Source organism: Pinus tabuliformis, chromosome J (genome assembly GCF_031772625.1).
Source record: "Pinus tabuliformis cultivar Carrire ecotype Pingquan chromosome J, CPIR1, whole genome shotgun sequence".
In the NCBI taxonomy this organism is placed as follows: Eukaryota; Viridiplantae; Streptophyta; class Pinopsida; order Pinales; family Pinaceae; genus Pinus; species Pinus tabuliformis.
In genome coordinates this window covers 712,498,253-712,519,035 of record NC_142295.1, presented here as the reverse complement: position 1 = coordinate 712,519,035, position 20,783 = coordinate 712,498,253, and positions in this window count along the sequence as shown.

The following is a 20,783-nucleotide window of genomic DNA, read 5'->3' as shown; positions in this document are numbered from 1 at the left end:
CAACCAATGGAAATACTCAGGAGTGAATCGAACGACCTTTGTCCCCTCCTTAGGATGATGGGCCATAACTGCAACCCAACGCATCAGTTTGGGCTCTCGAGGAAGTCCAACTCCAACAGTGAGATGCTATGGGACCAACATTAGACCAAAGTTCACGACTAAAGCACCATATCCAAAGGTCTTAAGTTTTCCGTTCTTTTCTCTAGTCAGTTGGCCTTTTATATTAGCCAACAAAGCATCCCACTAGTTGAAGATGGTGCCTCGAAAGCAGTCTACTACCATCTGCATTTGGGATCCAGTGGCTATATGTAGTGTTGTGCTTCCGTAGAGCCTGGTAACAGTAAACGCAATCAATTTGAGCTCAGGAAGGGATATGGTTTTGATATCTATCCCTTTGTCTCTAGTTTGGTCATTGCAAAACTCTAGCCGGAGGCTATCGACAGACTGGCCACCTGGCCTAGTCCTGAATAGAGTCAAGTGTTCACCTCTCTTAGGCAAACCAGTCAAGAAGTAAATGTCTTCCGGCTCCATTTCGAGCTGGTGACCACCAATAAAGAAGAACTGGTCCTGTATGTTCCACCTGTCTACCAGCCACTGCAAAAAGTCCACCTGGGCCCTCATGCCAGGTATGGCCTAGAATTTGTATAAGCCGCACACCTTCAATGCATCAATCGAAGGTTGATGATTAATAGAGGTGATATCTACATCCTCGTGCTCCTGTTCTTGCCAATGAAGCATGATGTATACCCTACATTCAATAAAAAGGCGAATTAGAATATCTAAAAGAGAAATTTTTGGGTGAAATTTGAGAAATTTAGGTTTAAAAACCCTTGTTGTGAGGATCGCACCCTCTCTGTTTGAGACAGTGCGTGGGTCCACACTTTGCCTTCACGGAAGGTGCGAACCTCTGACTTTTCCCTTTTACGAAAAAGTCGGGGCCCGCAGGTTACCTGTGTTATGCCTACAGACCCTTGCGTGCGGTTTCTAACCTAAAAATCCCTTAAAAAATGAAATCAAAGCCTAAAAACAAATTTGAAACGGATGAAATTAAAGAGTAGGATGATGTAGATTACCTGGAGGAGATGGAGTTTGATTCCAATGGACAGATTTTCCACAATATTCATGGGAAGATTCTAACCAAAAGCTCTCTTTTCTCAGTCTGAAGTCAAATGGTAAAAGTGAATTTACAAAAGCCCTTTTTATAAGTTTTTTGAATAAATGAGTTTTTAATTTGTTTATGTTTCACTTGAAAGAGGTAACTTTTGAAGCATTTTTATCTATTTTAAACAGGTATGAGTAATGTTTGAGTTTTTCTGCAAGATAACAGATTTTCCAGGCAAAATTAGTCATTTTCGACGAAAAACATTAGAGTCACCTTTAAGCTCTTTTCTGACTCCTAAAACATGAAAAGATCGCTGATTTTTCTTTTTAAACTCGTTAAAAAGGAACTAAAAATACGGTCCACTTACAGCCCTTTTCTGACCATAAAAACATGAAAAGATTGCCGGATTTTTGTCGTTTCAAATTCGATATTGGTTATAAAATGACATGTCATTGATCGCTTTTTTACTTTTTTGGATCAGAGGCACTAATTATGAAAAGTACTCCTTGGTCATAATGATCAAGTGGTTCTCTCAAGTATAATTTTATACTTTTTTGGGCTTGGGAGACACAAATTTACGAAAAAGGACAACCATGGAGTCTTCTTAAGTTTTTTCAGACTCTCTAAAATTGAAAAATGCTGAGTTTCTCCTATACTGGACTCGTTAAAATTTAACATTAAAGGACCTGTTCAATTACAAAACAGGAATGGACCACTCCTTCTTAGGGTTCGAATTTAAACTAAGTTGGACTCATCCAAAGGATGAGCTTATAATCAAGCAAATGTTATCCTCCTCAAGCTTGTCAAAAATAAAGAGGTACTTTCCAGAAATGGTGGGGGAAAAGAGAGAAAAATGAGCCTGTTTGTCATACTTTGTAACCACTCTTGAACACGACACTTTTATTCACCTGGGTTGGGAAATCCTTTGCCTAACAGTTGATCAAACCATATTGAAATTTTTCATCCGGTTTTTGGGTATTAAAATTGGGTCAATTGTCACCAAACCATCTCCTGTGTCGTTATGTGTTCAAGAGGTCAGTGCAAATAAGCCATTCATCTATGAAATATCTGTCATCCATCTTGACCATCCCTGAGTCAATCCTTACAACTAAATTTCTTCAAACTTGATCTATGATTTTGTGTTGTGGGCTTGCCTACAACGGATCGCTTTCTATCAACTTCAGCTCATTATCTAGAAAGATGATCTAGAAATCGTCAATACCTTGGGATCTACATGCCTCAATGGCAGGTTTCTCACCTTCGATGATAGGTTGCATCATTGACCTTCGATCAAAGGATTCCGTGACATGTTCGACATCAACACATCTATTCACATCTCATGGATTGTACTGATTACTTTGAGAGCCATTGAAATTACTGGTGGTTTCTCTCACACTTGTTAATGGTTTACATCATTGACTGGTAATCAAGTGGTTTCTACCATGTTTGACTTCAACACATTCATTCACATGGTTAGAATTGTACTATTTCGGGAAGTAGAAATCAAGACCCTGGATCTAGTTTCCACCATCTAGGCTACGAGGAATTTTGTATTCATTATACAGTGGACTATTCATAAACAGATGGTTGCGTCCATACTATGTCTACATGTGTCTATACATGTGATGTATTACAAGATCATTCCTATATCATAGCAATAGTTAGTTTTCTAGTCAGTTTTGATCTGAGTATGGGAATGCCTACCTCAGCGATGATATGATCTCATATATATATTTTGCATTGAGTATTTTTACAGGTTCCGACCAGGCTCTCCACAAGATGATCCTCAAAATGATAAAGTACTTCACTCTTCTTAGATGATAAATGAAATCCTCATCGACTACAGACTTCGCACTTTAGGGGGCAATCTGTTACACAAAATATTGTCACCATGACTATTTGCAGTCAGTATGGGTCTATCATCATTCATACTGTCCTCCTAAGCAAGTATCAAACCTCAGCTCTTCATGTCAAGCTTTGAAAATGAGAGAAAGACCTTAAAAATCAATAAAGCTCTGGTTCTGCACTTTCTCTCACTACTGCCTACAGTCCCGCAACCCCTGTTCATGTTACCTGCAGACCTGCCTGCTCTATCTCTAAAGGAGTGGGTACGGACCCCTGTGAAAGTGAAAAAGGCGCAAGTTTATTCTTAAAAACTCACTTTGGGTTAATTCTAGATGATTCTAGAAGGAATCTTGACGTGGATGGTTTTCTCCTAGGTGGTTCATGCATCCCAAAAGTGAAGGAGCTAATCCCTTGATGAGAGGAGCTTATCCCTTTGAAGGAGGGCTTTATCCCTTTGAAGGAGGACCTAGTAACTTCCCTCCATTGCACTATAAATTAAGGCATTGGGCTGGTTGCTAGAGAGATTAGAAGCTGAACATTTTTTAGGGTAAATGTTGTTGGAATTGAGACTTCCTAGTTAAGCTTGAAAGGAGAGTTCACATATCTTTTGGCTTCATGGGAAGAGATTGAAACTTGTCAAAGTAGAGGAGACTTCTTGCTGGACCCTGGGAGGAGCTTGTACAACACCAAGGCATAAGGTTGTAAAGTTCTTCTTTGATTTAAGTTAATACAATCAGATTCATTTTTCTCAACGAATTGTCTTATGTGATTTGTTTCATGAATTCCTTGATCATCATGATAAGTATGCTTTATTATATTGGCTTTTCAGGTGCTATTTAATTTGTGTGCTTGTTTGTGTTTGCAGATTCTCTACAAGGGAGCTCATTTGGATCAACGGAGCGAGGCTTCCACAAACTTGTATTGGACCCAAGGTAGGCCTAAAACACTTGTTTGCCTTTATTTATAAATTGCATATTTAGAGAAAGATAGAATTTGTTTCGTTTTCTTGTCGCTAGATATCATTAGATACTAGGGAGGTCAGTCTTGTCCGCAAGAACGACTCATCCAATTGATAGTAAGCATCTAGGTGGACTACTATAGCCGATTATGATTCTAGAGTGGAAGTGGGAGGTCATTTCCATGGACCTCATCAAAAGTTTGATGAGGACATATATACAACATGATTCCATCATGGTTGTGGTGGAAAAGTTGACAAAGGCAGCGCACTTCATTCTAGTGAAGTCTACTTATTCAACTAATGATGTTGAACAGGTCTTCATCAAAGATGTAGTTAGGTTGCATGGTGTTCCAAGGAAGATTGTGTCAGATAGGGATTCTAAGTTCACTTCTAAGTTTTGGAAGGAGTTGTTTATAGGTTTGGGGACGTAGTTGGCCTTTAGAACAAATTATCGTCCACAGAAAGATGGATAGATAGAGAGGTTCAATCCGATATTGTAGGACATGTTGAGGATGTATGTGATGCATCAACAGAGGAGATGGGAGGAGTACCTTCCATTGGTTGAGTTTGCTTATAAAAATGGGTATCATAAGTCACTGAGGATGAATCTGTTTGAGGCACTATATGGGTGGAGTTGTAATACTCCAATCACTTTGAGTAATCAAGTGAATAGGGTATTGATATGATGGTACATGTTGGAAGAGATGGAACAAGAAATGTAGGAATCAAGAAGAAGTTAAAGGTAGCACATGACAAGTAGGAAAGTTATTAGATAAAAACATGTTGTTTAAGGAGTTTCAGGTTGGGAAATAGGTGTATTTCCACATCAAGCCAATGAATAGATCCTTGAGGATTAGATCGTAGCTCGGTTTTGTGGACCTTTAAAGATTCTTGAAAGGATTAGACCAATAACCTATTGACTTGCATTGCCTCCGATAGTGAATTTCCATGATGTTTTTCATGTTTCATTACCTAAGAGGTACATTAAATATGTTGATCACATGATTGAATGGTTTGTATTGAAGGTGGATCAAAATGGAGAATTCTAGCTGAAACTTTAGTGTATATTGTAGACAAATATGCTCATGCTCTAGAACCAAGCAATCGATCAGTTTAAAGTGCAGTGGAAGAACTTTGGGCCTGGTAAAGCTACATGGGAGATGGAAGATTAAATGCAAGATATGTATCCTTCTCTATTCACTGGGTGAGCGAATGTGTATGGTATATGTTTTTCATGATGTTTGGTATATGCACATAAGTATATGGATGTAAATATCATCCTGAGCTATGTTATAAAGCTCCAATAAGTAGTATGGGTGTCATATCATTATGGTTATCATGTTGGTATGCATCATTTTGGTTTTATTCTTAGAAAACTTGTTGGTTGTAGGTGTCATTGAAAACCAACGACAGTGTTCTCCCAATGCGGAGGGTTTTGTGAAAACCCTGGTCAAAATTCCATGTAATAAATTTAATGAAGGAAAAATAATAACTAAGGTCATGGGACACATACTCCAAACTAGTTGTTGGGAAAAAAATTCTACCATGGGTGTTAATTTGGTTTATTATCGCTAATGAAATTGGCAAAGGCTTTGGAAAGGCATGAGGCATTAATTGGATTCTATTTATGGAAATAATGGAAATTAGGATAAAAGGAAGGTGAAAGGTCATGGGTTGCATGTGAGGAGGAAATTGAAAGAAGATAAGAGAAAATTAAAGAAAATATAGGCCTCATTAATAAAAAGGTTTCTGAGGGTAAGTTGGTACCTTTTGTCAGTTCAGTTTTGGAGCTCTCTCTCTATTCTCTCTCTCACACTCATGGACACTTAGAGAATTCTTGGAGCACACTAGCATTGGAGAAAGGAAATAAAAGGAAGGACAAAGAAGACAAAGAGAAGAAAAGATCATGCAAGGAAGAGTAGGATCAAGAAGATATAGTAGGATTACTTGTAGGTATCGATTTTCATGTGTGATTTCCTTGCTATATTTGGCATTCATGGTACATGCATGTGTGTATTTGTTTCTCTTTCTATTATTGGCATGAGTTCTACCAGGTGTGACAATTATTTTCAGCCTTTCCTTTCCCTATTTAGATAGCCATGGTTTGATGGGTTCTCTTTTATTTTGTCAAGCTAGATTGTCGGATGGTTTCAAAACTGAGTGAGGTTTTCCTTGAAGAAGAACACAAGGCTTAGGAATCCCTGGGCCAAAGAAGGTGCAATTGTGGTAAGGCCAGATTTTGTGTACCTCGATGGGCCTAGGAATCCTTGACCAGTGAATAACATGATATATGGTAAATCCTAGAAGTGTGTGCTCTCAATCAGGCCTAGGAATCGTTAACCAGTGAATGGTTGAATATACGGTAAATCCTAGTGGGTGGATTCTTAATTAGGCTTAGGAATCCTTGACTAGTGAATGGCAAGATATATGATAAAGGTTAGAGACTAGGAGACATGAAAATTCCTCATGGTGTAGGTGGAGAGATCTGGAGGCATCCATGCTTGTTTAGGGCCTAGTGATCTAGTGGGGATTGTGGTAAATCCTGAGGAAACCTGGTTTGGTTTTGTTGTGAGTCCCACGTTCATGCTTGGAATATGGCACGTGGGTGATTGGCTGAAAGAAAGATTTCATTCAGCCCAATCTATGGTTGGGTGGTTCTTGGAAGTCCCATACTTGGTTGGCTTATGCATTCATTAATAAGAGTTCCTTATCCTTGGTATTTCATGTTTAAATGTACCAGTTCATATGTGATTTTTTATGGCTATTGTATCCTTGTTATTTGTGTTGGTTATAAGTTGGTTATGAGTATGTTTTATGACAGACTTGATGTATGGACCTCATCATGTTTTAATTAGAAAAGGAATACACAATGAATATATGACCTAATAGATGATAATATAGATATTGTGATAAGGAAATAATGCTTCTTTATGGATATCAGATAAGTATGAGACCCCTATGCCCAGATATGTTTTGATGACCTGTAGATTACATATTTGTGACATGTTTGAAGAAATGTCTATCATGGATAGTAGGTGTTAGATCAATTACTTGTACCAGTGATTTCATTAGTAGCCTTATTCCTTTGTTATTTATCATATCTGAAAGTTTCATGAAGTTATGGGTAGTGGCCTGGATCCCATCCCTAAAAACATGGCTCACAATTCGAGGTTGCTGGCATAGAACTACTTGAAAAAAGTCCACCGCCACTGGCATGCCTTACTGTGGGATCGAATGGAAGGCCTCATTTTCATGCATGACTTGTCATGGGAGAGAATGAGGGTCCAAATCAGTAAAATGTCTAGTTGTCTCGGGGGTTGGTCACTTGGAAGGGTTGGTTTGCTCTTGAAGGTTTTGCAGTATGTGTGGTAGGTCAGAATCATTTTTTTTTTCGTTTCCACTTCTTAAATTGTATATGGGGAGTTGAATCACATCATAGTAGTCTCTTGTCACATGTTTACCTCAGTGGACTAGTTAGCTTGGGTAAATTTGGGAGGAGTGTGTTACATATTGAATAGGTAGCCAACTATAAAGATGTTGAAGATGATCTGGTATGGAGGCTCAATATGGTAGTAATCTAACTACTAGAAGACTAGAACTATGTTTGATAGTATGCACTAAATAAATAATTTTAAAAATATGGAGGAATAGGAAGAGTTGATCAATGGACTAAATATTTTATGATGATATAGGATTTTTCTACTTCAAGCTGAATTCTGGAACTACTATCCCATGTGTTTTGAGACAGGCCTAGAATAATTATTGCGTGGTTTAATTTTAGAGAGTCTATTGATATGATCCATTGAAATAAGTTGAAGAGAATGAACTAAAGATGATGAAAAGAATCGAATCATCCCAACAACCACTCCCCCATGCCGAGGTTTTTCATGTCCTCATGCAAAGAAGGTGAGGTACTAAAGACATGAGGAGGGCTACTAAGATCACTCTTAGTAAAAAAATGGACTTGGAAAAAAAGCAATGGAACTAATGAAATGAAATTGAACGAAAATAGTCATTCCTTGATTTCTTAAAATGGTGAAAAAATAACACCAAGCATAAAAGAAATTCCAAATCACTTATTGTATATAATTTCATCAACCCTTAACAGTTTTATGCTCAAGAAAAAGAAACTTTTTATAAATTTCGGGGGCTCTCCTTCTTTGTAGATAGAAAATTAGGAGGATTATTATGATCTAAACAAATGATAAACCAATGAAAAATTAATTATTACTAACCAAATCCCAAAGTCTTATAGTTATCCAAGTATCACAAATAAGCTTTGTAGTTGAGTTTTATTAATTCTCAGTAATCGTAGGTCCCACTTCTAAGATAATTAAATCTTAGATATAGTATGAAAAACAAATGATAGAGGTATGAAGGTTATCTTCAGGTCATTCTTTAGCATCAAATTTATGGAGTTAATTTTTTCCTTTTGAATTCAATCCACATATACTTCCTTTTGATTGTAACACTATAAAGTAACCATTATACATGTAGACAAAAGCCCTAGTTTGGTTGACACTTCTTTAGGAAGAATGTCCCATTGCCAGCGACCATCCATAGCTCTGATGGGTTTTCCTAGTGGTATCACAGATCAGTACTCGCTTCCAGTAGGCATCCATAGCCTCGATAGGTGAACCTTTTAAACTTATTTTACACTAAAGGCTCTAATCTCATGTTTCCTACTATTTTAGAATTATATTATACATATTTCTTTTGCAATTGGTAGATGGGGGAGTGGCTTCAAAAATCCCCTTAAATGCATAAGATGGTACCTTTTATAGTGAATTTAATCACCTTCATAATTTCATGGATGCATATGGTACTTATAGGTACTCAAAGGACATAGCATGAATGAGCCATTTTTAATGTGGACGAGGCTAACCAAAGAATAACCAAAAGACACCTATAGTCCTACCAATCATAGTTTCCATGTCTACTTTCACTTTTTTAAATTAATGATCCACTACGAGAAGATACTTAATAAACTCTTTTACAAGTTGTTTACGATGTTGGATCCGCAAACATGTCAGGGGATCTCCCTGGTAAGAAGTCCCAACTAGACCTCATACCGTTTGGTTTATGAGTCCCAACAGTGGGGTAGTATAATATCGTCTTGACCATGGTTGCGAACAGAGGTGAGTAAGATGTCCTTGTTGGTAGCAAGGGTGTGACGTGTAGCAATTCAAGGAAGGTGCATGAATGGCTTTAACACATGGACGAGGGAATGAGTGCGCCCCTTAGAAACCTGTGACAACACATATCTTGAAAGGGAACACACGAGCAAAGATACATCACAAGCTGGAAAGCAGGTTAGCCAATTATCCAAAGTGATGTTTAAACCAACAACACATCTCAATAAGATTCATACAAACATATATAGAAAATTACGTACATACATCCGTAAACAATAATTACATATATCATTCGAGTAACCAGGATAGCTGAAATACAATAACAACATATGCATGAAATGTGTTGGCTCTGTTATATTAAGAAGTGAAAGATCTATTCATACATACAACTATGACCAACCACTACCCCCAACAACTGAATATTACAGTTATTGCTACCTACTCTTCCAAAGAGATATACTATCTATGCACTGTGGAGAAGCCAAGGCTCATTACAATACACTCCACGCTTTCTCTAAGATACACCTATAGGAAGCTTGGCTCCCAAAAACCTGTAAAATGAGTTATGAGGTTCTATAAATAGCAAAGAGTGGGGTGGCCCTTGAAATTCACCTTTGTGACTCTTCACCTACCCTCATGACTCTTCAACTACTACACGACTATTACACTAAGCTATTGACACTTGGTATTTCACTTTTACAAGATGTTACATTACAATCTACACATGTACCCATGCGAGACAAAAATAGGCTTGAGTAAGCCATGCAAGACATTACTAAGACTCGGACAACTATGGGAAGACTAACTCTTCGACATCCTTGTGATGATCGACTGTGGCAAACTTATGCCAACTTGGTAGTTCATTATGGTGTCCGTGTGTTCAATGGTGACACCATGTTGAAAGTGCACTCTTGCCTCGGTTGCATCTGGGTACACTGATTTGGCACCTCTATCCAACTCATATGATAACATGCACATCATAGTCTTGAGTGCAGTCGGACCAGCAACATATTGATGCATAGTGTCTACGTTGTTGGCTATGCAATCAACTCATCAAAGTACATGTCTACCTCTAGTTGGACTTGGTTCTTTGACTTCGCCTCGATGAGTGTTCCAATGTATGGGATTGTGTGCATGTACACAATAACATTCATGCTTCTAAACACCCATGCATGTGAAGCTTGCAAACTGGTGATGAGCTACAAGAGTTCCTCATAGTTCTAGATCTGAATCCGGATGTGTGCCTTCAACTCTACCGCCTTTTGGCTTCATCATATTTGGAAAATGCAATGGGGTTCCTTTGTACCTCATTTCCTATGTTTGCATGTGATCGACAATAGTGTACAAATTTGACAAGATGCGTGCTCTCCTAGCACAACATTGCTGCCAACCATGGAGATGGACACTTGACTTATGCACAGTGATGAATCTGGAATACCACATCCACATGAATGCCTTGAGGGACGATACTTCATTTAGTATTTCTCTCTTCAACTCTGATCTAGTGGATGATGTAACATGTTCTCCTCCCTTCTTAGCTAGTTGTAACTCCTTAGCCATGTGCTCATTCTCAGCTATCAAGAATTAAACACTCAAGACAGTGGCTTTAGCATACGCTCTAGTAGCATCGACCGATGTTTTTGGATGCTTGCACACATCATATATGATAACTTGTTCTTCAAACTCCGTAGGAGATATGTAAACATCCAAAGTGAGCACTTTGTGTGACTGCATAACTCTGTGTTGTGACTCATCGAAAGATATGTTGTGCATCTCCACCTCAAGATTGTCTTCAACGATATTTGTGTCTCCTTGATCGCTTGGGACTTTCTCTGCTTCTAGATCTGTTGAAGCTGATGGGGTCACCTCTTGCTTCTGAGGCATGAGGTAAATATCCTATTTTCACTCTAGCTGAACCATATTCGTGTCCATCTGCTCTATCACCTGCTCAATCTCTTGACCTAAGTCTGGCTCTTGCAACAGTTCACCCTATCTGCTCTATGCCAGCTTCTCAGATGAGTCTATAACATGTATGCGTGTAGTTTCATCAATATATGCATGATGCACCTCTTGTTATACATGTTCCTACTATGCTTCCTTCTCTCTTCTGTGCAGCTCCTATTCTTCCCTGAGTTTTGTATTCAACTACTGCAAATCCTTTTCTATTTCCTCCATCCTTTGTTTCTCTCTTTGCCTTTACATGATCCTCTTGTCACACTATCACCTCTTAGCCTCAATCTCCAAGCTACTTTCAATACAAGTGGATCTTCTTTGAACTTGTAGCTTTTCTCTGCCTCTACATTGTCAACAAACTTCCTTTTTCCTTTGTCACACGTAGGTCTTCTACCCTCTATTGCTCTCTAAGATGCTTCTTCCTTCTGATTTGCTAACCACTCTACAACTATGATGACCGTTCATTGAGCTTCGATAAGTGATAGCAATATCTACATGGGTCTTCCTTAGGCCAATGACACATCCCATGTATCTAAGGAAATTTCACTCTTGCACAACGGTCCTTCACCAAGCAACGCGGGTCATACGGGTTGAAACTTCTAGTGCTGAAGGTGAATCACTTGATCTCCTCCATCTCAGTCTCAGAATGGTTGAGATTTCAAATCTCATACAACCCGATCTGCAAAGGAAGAGTGGGCCAAGGTGACTTCTTCTTCCTGTGTAGTCTCGCTGACAACCCTATCGAGATGTGATATGACACCTCTTACATGATGAGCTTGTCCATAGCGAACTTCGGTAAAAACATGCTAAGCCTTTTTCGCATTGTACATCCATATGACGGTGCTAAGGGGTGAGGCATACAAATATGTTATATCGATCAATGCCTCCATTGCTACCTGTGACATGCAAGGTGGATCCTGCTCAAATATCATTTTATACACTAGGGTGACAAAGTGGTTGACAACTGTATGATAACTCCACAAAAGCTACATTCGGAGAATAATCTGTAATAAGTGTGCGAAGAGGTTTCCTAAGGTATCCATGCCCAACGCAAGAATGGGAACTGTTGATGGGAATATACTACATCTAGTATGTAAGAAGACATGTATATCCTTTCTTGCTGACCCTTGGGCAGATTTCAGGATTTTGTCACCTGTTTCTTCAACTTGAGAGCCAACATGTCGGACCAGTTGCAAGATCTTCCTTTGCTGGTGAGTTGGTCCAACGTGATCACCCAACTATGTGGGAAGGTCTCTCTACTCTCTTGGCCATATAAGCAGCATGAAGAGATGACCAAGTATTGATATTCCTTCCCCAGCATCTTCACCTTACAAACCTAGCTGGGTGTTGTCTTGAACATGGCTGGCTCTTTCGTCCAACTCTTCAAGATATCTGTTTAATTTGCACTGTTGTTGGGTCTATTGAAGGGTTTCTCCATTGTGATCATGGCTGTGGCAAGTGTTACATCTCCTGAAAGTCCTTTGTGCTAATGGTAGTAATCTGTGTTCCACTGGAATTGGTCAATACCATTGTCTCTAGATTAGTATGTGAGACAATCCAGTGGATCCTGTCCGCACATGGAAATGTGGGATACCTACATGCAATCTGGTACAAGCGAGATTTGTGAATGTTGACATAGACCTTGCGATCTTTCAAATTTTCCTCAAATGTTCCTGAGAATGTGTTGTTGATGTCCTACCATTTCATCTTGATATCATTGTCTATGAACAACTTGGTGTCTTCATAGATAGGCAAGCTCATAGACACTTGCTCAACTGCATCTCTAGTTGCACTCTCGACGATGTCCTTTCACCCTACTCTCTTGGAGGCCATTGTACATAAACTGTCGAGAGATGGATGAACACCTATGATACCTAGAGACATAAAACCACTCATGGAAAGCAATCTGTCAGTTCAAAACCAAAAGAAACTTGAGGACTAACATGCAACATACTCGGGTGAATCACTGGCAAGATTGCATAATTTTCACTAGGAGGCTGGGAGACTGACTGCTAGAAATGCACAAGGCATAGTCCGGGCTATCAGGAGGTTGACTGACCGCTAGAACTACACAATTCATAGTCTAGCCTAGCTTGCTGAAGACTGAAACTATGCAATGCGCAGTTTAAGTGAGCAATGATATGCAAACCATAAAATCTAGGGATGCGTTTTTATTTTTTCTTTTTTGATTTTTCGGAAAAAGAATCACATGCATGCAAATCAAGGTTTCTCAGTCCTTGAGGGGACTGGTCAACCTAGGAGCACATGCAACTGTCTGCAAACTTGGGAAAGAAAATTGTGCATTTTATGGGTTGAGCAAGACTGGTTGTCCCTCTTTCATTGCGCAATTTATGAACTTAAACCATGGTTGTCACTCGGAATTGCGCATTTTTTGAGATGAAGCCTAGTGTTGGGTTGAATTACACATTTTCTAGAGGGAAGGTTGCCTAGATAGATTGTGCATTTCTAGAGCCCAGCAGGAAGCCTAGCTGGATTATGAAATTTCTGGAGGGAAGGTTGGTTCCCCTCCTGAATTATGCAATTTTCTAGGTGAGCACCTCAGCCAAAAAAATGACTAAGGCCGGAATGTCAGTCTGTAGGTGGGAGGAAGACACGTTGACCAACATAGGCTGGTAAGCCACTGAAACTCAATTGAAGACTATGTACTTGGACAATGCAAGACATGCGGGTAAGGATGGTTGGTAGGGTGGATCCAAAACAAAGCTAAGGAAAAATTTTGGAGGGTCGTTGTAGCCACTACAATACAAGTCTTAATAAGGATCCTCAGATATCATGCTTTGGTGTTATGGTTAGAGTATTCAAGTTTTTTTCATTGGTATTATTGTATGGAGCTTTTAACTTTGTTTCAATCCCCTTAGTATATTTTGTTAACTACATTTTGAGAGATTGTTCATACTGATAATAAAAAGTATGTATGAATAAGAAAAAATGAAATTCCAGAATAGAAAAGGTATGTTGACTATGGGTATGGAAATATCATTCAATTCAATTTCTATGAAAAGCACTACAAATCATTTTTCGTGAAATAACGGCCTTAAAATAGATAAATAATAATAAAGCATGAATGCATCATTGTTAACAACTTAAGGAAAAAGTAAATATGTCATCAAATGCTCCCCTAAGTGTTTCATTCCGTTGCAAAAGATGTCTTTTCCACTTATGTAAATATTTTTCCAGTATTTAAGGGTCCCAGACTAACAAGATACTCAAATCTGATTTTTTTTTCCAAAATAGCTTCGATCATGAAGATGAAAAATTTCTAAGTCTCATGAACTGAGTGTACATTGTGTTGATGGTGTCAGACCCGCAAACATGTCATGGAATCTCCCCAATAAGAAGTTATAACTAGACCTCAAAGAATTTGGTGTAGGAGTCCCAGGAGTGGGTTGTACAATATCACCTTGACCGCAGTTGCATGCAAAGGCAAGAAAGATGTCCCTGTAGATAGCAAGGGTGTGACATATGCAACAGGTCAAGGAAGGTGTATAAATGGTTCTAACACATGGAGGGTGATGTGAGTGTGCCCCTTGGAAACCTATGAAAGCACATGGATAAGAAGGTAACACATGAGAAAAGATGCCTCACAAAATGGATTCAAAGAAAGTAAGCAAACAATTCAAATTGATAGTTAAACCAACAACATATTTCAGTAAGATTCATACATACTTATATAGAAAAAGTGCATAAATGCATGCGTAAGCAAACAGATACATATATCATTAGAGTAAACAAGTTAGCTGAAATACAATAACAACATATGCATGAAACATGGTAGCTCTGTTATATTAAGAAGTGAAAGTTCCAATCATACAATACAACCATGACCACCACTACTCCCAATAGTTGAATGTTACATTCACTATCGCCTGCTCCTCCAAAGAGATGTATTAGCTCTGCACAGTGGAGAAGCAAAGGCTCGTTACAATAATCTCCAAAATTTATCTAAGACACTCCGATTAGAAGCTTGGCTAACCAAAAACCCCTACAATGAGTTACGAGGGACTATATATAGAAAAGGGTGGGGAGATCCTTGAAATTCCCTTTTGTGAATGTTCATCTACCATCATGAATCTTCAACTACTCTATGACTGTTACATCCAACTATCAACACATGAACTTCCACTTGACAAGATGTTACATACAATATGCATCTGCCCATGTGAGAAAAAATAGGGTTGAGTAATCCATGCAAGACATCACCATGACTTGGACAACCGTGGGAAGACCAGCTCTTCGACATCCTCACGATGGTCAACAGTGGCAAATTGGTGCCAAGCTCGGTAGTCCACGATGGAGTCTGTGTACTCTGTGATGACATCTTTCTGGAAATGAACTCTTGCCTCCATTACATTCAACTACACTTCTCTTTCTTCTCTCTCAACTTGTCTAATAATATGCACATCATTGTCTTAAGTGTGGCCAGAACAGTGACATACTGACGCAAGGTGCCTACACTGATCGCTAAGTCTACAGTAGTTGCTATGCGCATCAACTCGTCAAAGTACGAGTCAAGCTTTAGTCGAAATTGTTCCTTTGTCTTTGCTCCAGTGAGTGTCCCAATATATGGGATCACATGTGCGCACACAACAACATCCATGCTTTTGAATACCTGTGCATGGGAAGCATGCAAACTAGGGATGAGCTGCGAGAGTTCTTCATAGTTCTGGATCTGACTCCAAATATGTGTCTTTAGCTCAATCACTCTAGGCTTCATCATCTTGGGCAAGTGTAATGAGGCTCCCTTGTATCTCATTGTCCATGTTTGCATGTAGTCAGTAATAGTATTCAAGTTTGAAAAGATACGTGCTCTCCTAACACATCTCTATTGCCAACTGTTGAGATGGACAACTGCAATATGCATCATACCAACCTTGGAATACAAGGCCCACATGACAGTCTCAAGGGACGATACCTCATCTAGTATTGCCTTCTTCAACTCAACTCAAGTGGATGCTGTAACCAATTCTCCTCCTTGCATGACCATCTTTAACTCCTTAGACATTCACTCATTATCTACTATCAAGAAGAAAACACTCGAGCTAGTGCCTTCGACATATTCTCTAGTAGCATCGGCCAATGCAACTAGATGTTTGTGCACATCAGACACGATCACATGTTCTTCAAACTATGCAGGAGATGTGCTGTCATCTGGAGTAGACACTGTGTGATTGCAAAACTCTATGCTACGACTTGTCGAATGATATGTTGTGCATCTCTTCTTCTAGATTGTCTCCAAGGATCTCAGTGTCTCCTTGGTTGCTTGGGACTTGCTCTGCTTCTAGATCCAGTGAAGTTGGTGGGTCGACATCTTGGTGGTAAGGCATGAGGTCAATCTCTTGCTCTAACTCTTGTTGCTCCATATCCATGTCCATCTGCTCAAGTGCTCGTTCAATCTCTTGAGTGAAGTCCTACTCCTGTGACTGCTCACCTTGTCCATTTTGTGCCAGCTACTCAGATGAGTGTACTACCTATACGAGTGTAGTTTCATCTGTCTGTACATGTTGCGCCCCTTGATGTACTTGTTTTTGTTATGCTTCCTTTTGTTTTTTGCACAACTCCTATAACTTCCATAGTTGCTCCTTCAACTCATGCAACTCCTTCACTATTTCCTCCATCCTCTGTCTTTCTCTCCATCTTTGAGTGGTCCTCATGTCACATTGTTGCCTCTTCACCTCTATTTCCAAAGCTTCTTTCTGCACAAGTGGGTCTGCTATGAACTTGCAACTTTTTTCTACCTCTGTGCAGTCGACAATATTTCTCTTGACTTTGTTGTGTGCTGGTATGTTTACCTCTACTGTTTCTATCGTTGGTTCTCTCCTCGATGCCACTTCATGTTGATTCACTAACCATTCCGCAACAATGTCGACAGGTTCATTAGGTCTAGAGAAGTTGTGACAATATCTCCATGGGTCGTCCTCTACCTAGTGACACGCCCTGTGGATCCACAGAAATTATACTCTCGTGCAATGATCCTTCATCAAGCAACGTGGATCATACGGATTCAAGCTTTGGGTGTCGAAAGGATATTTCTTGATCTCCTCTATTTTGGCATCCACATGCTTGAGGTTCTATATCTCGTACAACGTGATCCACAATGGAAGAGTGGACTAAGGTGCCTTCTTCTTCCGGTGCAGTCGAGCTGACAGTCTTGCCAAGATGTGGTAAGATACTTCTTACATGACGAGCTTGTCCATGGAAAACTTCGGCAAAACATGAAGAGGCTTCTCCTCATTGTACATACATATGAAGGTGCCAGATGGTGAGGCATACCAATCGGATATGTCAATTAGTGCCTCCATTGCTACCTTCGACATGCAGGGTGGATCCTGCTCAAATATCATCTTGTACATTGAGGTGATAAAATGTTTTCGCAACTGTGTGATAACTCCTCTGAAGCTACATTTGGAAAACAATTTTGTAGAGCTGTAACTAGGGTCTCTCACACCGCTAATTATTCCACATTAATAAGTCAATCCGGGAACGTTTTGTTATTGCAAGAAGTAGCTCAATCCAAGGCTATTTGTCCGAGTAATGCTTAGTAGTACAGGGTTGAGAAGATCAAAGGAAAATAGATGCTGAGCTGTAACTAAACTAACCTAAAAGATGGAATCACACAAAACAATTGATCAGTCAAGGGTACGGAAACAATAACCCATCCCTCTAGAAACTGATTAAAGAAGGGAAATTAGAGCATGGACTTATAGGTCTGGGAGCTAAGCAGCGTCTTGCTGAGGCTCACTACAGCCTTAGGCCTTCTCTCACACCAAAGCAACAAAGGCAGGTAAATAAATCAACGGAAAGTAAAATGGAACAACAGAATGGAAATGGGACAGCAATAAATGGAACAACAGTAAAATGGAACAGAAATAATCAAATGGAACAACAATAATCAAATGGAACAGCAATACTTAATGATTTACGAAACAACAACCATCACCTGTATGTACATGTTCTACACTAATATAGCAATCTGAAAGTATTGAATGATACAACTATGTTTCTAAACAGAGTGACGCTACTCTCAAATCCCACAAATATTGTTTCACAGAAATCCAATGACAGTAACATTCATACCAGTACTCTGTTACAGAAATGGCTGAATAAAGATACAATTCGACCCTGTGTAAATCCAATTATACAGTGCAGAGTCTTTACATAGAGAAATCATTCATTCATTAAACATAACAGAGCAAAGCGTATCATATAAAGAATTCATCAGACTGCTAAGTAATAAAGATAAACAAACCACACACAAATCACCGTATAATGATACAAAAGCAAGTGTCCTTCAGAGCCGGGCCCTTAGCTGCCAATGGTACACTGCCTTAGATTACTCCAGACGCAAAGACGGAATAAACACCAAGTCTTTTATATTAATCGCATTCACAAAAGTATAACAAAATCAGGTCTCAGTGAGACTCAATGATTAAAGTTTGTTCTGGAACTGTAAAATTACAAAAACGATCGTCCTCTTGCTTAATGATGTTGTGCCATTATATAAAAGAAATGACGGAGATATCTAGATAATTAGAGATAAGTAAAGCAGCGATCCCTCAGGATCCCTGAGGGATTCGCTAATCGTTCGATCTTTGCCGAGCCGGTATCCCGCATTCATTTCCTGGACTATTCAATTCTGATTTTGCTTGATCGTGTCCGCATCCGGTTCCCTAATGGAGGAACAACAGTTATTTTTCCTCTGCTTCTCGCTTTTGGGCGGGAACTCCTTGCTCGCATGTCTTCCTGCATAGAAAACGTCAATTATTAGCACTTGAGCTTCCTTTGTCTATTTTTTCACATTTTATCAAAATCCTTTATCTTCTTTGAATTCCTAATGCAGAAAAGGCTACAATTATTATTGAAAAACCACTAGATTGCTTGTCAAAATCATACCTTCCAGGTGCTCCACACACCCCCCTGCTTACCCTGTTTCATGGCCTCATGAAAACATTGTAGTTGACATGCAAGGCGGTGAGAGAATAGGTCGGAGAAGGGATCTCGTGAGGAGGCCGACAACCGTGATGAGCAACTAGATTATCAAAGAACTGATCTATTTGTTCTGCAGGCATCTCATACAAGGCCTGATATCCAGGTGCAGGGTGCCAAATAATTGGACTGCGAAATCGATACCCCAACCAGGATGGCCCCGCTTGCAGAATCCGTTCCCCATAAAGGTTCAATCGGCTGGCAGCCAGCTCAAAATTCTCATATTTGAATGGTTCCCTGAGCTGGATGCTTGGACTAGAGGTCCGGTATCGAAATTTTGCAGCATCGAGGGCAAGATCTTTAATAGTCAGGAAATATTCCAGACCATTTTGGATCAAGTCTTCGTGCATGGGTCCTATTATCTCAATGACACCTGGGATCCTCATAAGACTCCTATGCTCTCTCCATAGCGTCACTAGGTCTCTAGGTTCAGCTCGTATCCACAGGTCTAGGTTATTTTGTTGTCTCTGAAAGTTGTTATAAGCTCTGAGCCATTTCAGCTGATTAACCCCAAATGAGATGAAGGCTTGGAATTGTATATCGCCAACAAAAGGGCCAGGATTTAAATCAGTTTCCTGGTCTAGCACAAGGTTGTGCAAGTAAAACTTGCACAATAACCTTTGAACCTTAACCCCATAATGCTTGCAACAGTCTATAAAATCATTAACAGTGTTGATGTGGATAGGTGCTCCTGCCCTAACGACTTTTATTTTCAATCTCAAATATATTTCAAGAAAAAATAAAGTATAATTTTTAGCAGGGGCCCTACAAGTCAAAATGTCATTATATAAGGAACACACAGTGTCCATCTGCTTAACAACACTATCTAATCGACGAGTTACCTTAGCAACATTTTCTTGTTCCTTCTGCCACCCCTCAAAGGCTTGGCTTTCGGATTGACTCATACTCCGAAGTTGCTGTTGTAATTCTTCGTATTTCTCCCCGGGGATTGCTTGCTCTCTTAGTTGTTCTGCTTCTTGTTGGGCTTGCTTCATCATCCTGTGCAAGTTTCTCGTTTTTGGATCCTTTTTCCATTGAGCGGGAGAGGCCGGGAATTTTGCCTGAAACGTTTTGTTGCGCTGTTTAGAGTTCAGAACCCGAATAACCCCTGAGGGTGGTGCCTCTATTTGGATCTCCTTATTCTCTTTCTCCTTCTTGACATGAATGAAAGGCTGCTGAGGTCCCCCTGCCATTGGAACATCTTGCTGCTCTTCTCCCTTAATTGGAATGTCAGTTTGTTCTCCAGGGTCAGATGGAACAGCAGTCTGTTCCTCTATGTTATTTGGAACAGCACCCTGTTCCTCATTAACATTTGGAACAGCAGACTATTCCTCGGCAGTAGGTCTCCTGATGGGGTTTCGACCAACAAAACGGGTTCTTGTCCTCGGGGTTTTTGCTGTAGTGGCCCTCCTCCTTTTCCTTGAGGTCCTTTGTATTCTCAAATCGGCTTTCAGAATTCGAATTTGCTGCCGGAGCCTGGCTATAGTGCCCAACAACCTCTGCTGTTTCTTTCTTAATTTCTTAATCTCCTTTGCCTCGGCAGAGGGTTTGACCCTTAAGCCCACTCCTTCTTCATCTGGGATATCTTCCGGCGTCCTGGGGACAGACTGTCCCTGATTGTTGTCTTCAATTTCATTATCATAACCAGGCGGGTTTTCTTCTCCTTCCTTTTCTGCATGTGCTTCCTCGGGTAGTTCTTCCTCTGCAGGACTGTCAGGGACGCCTGCTGTGCTGGAGGACTGGCCATATTCCCCCATATTGGCCAGAACTGTTGCCAATTCCTCCT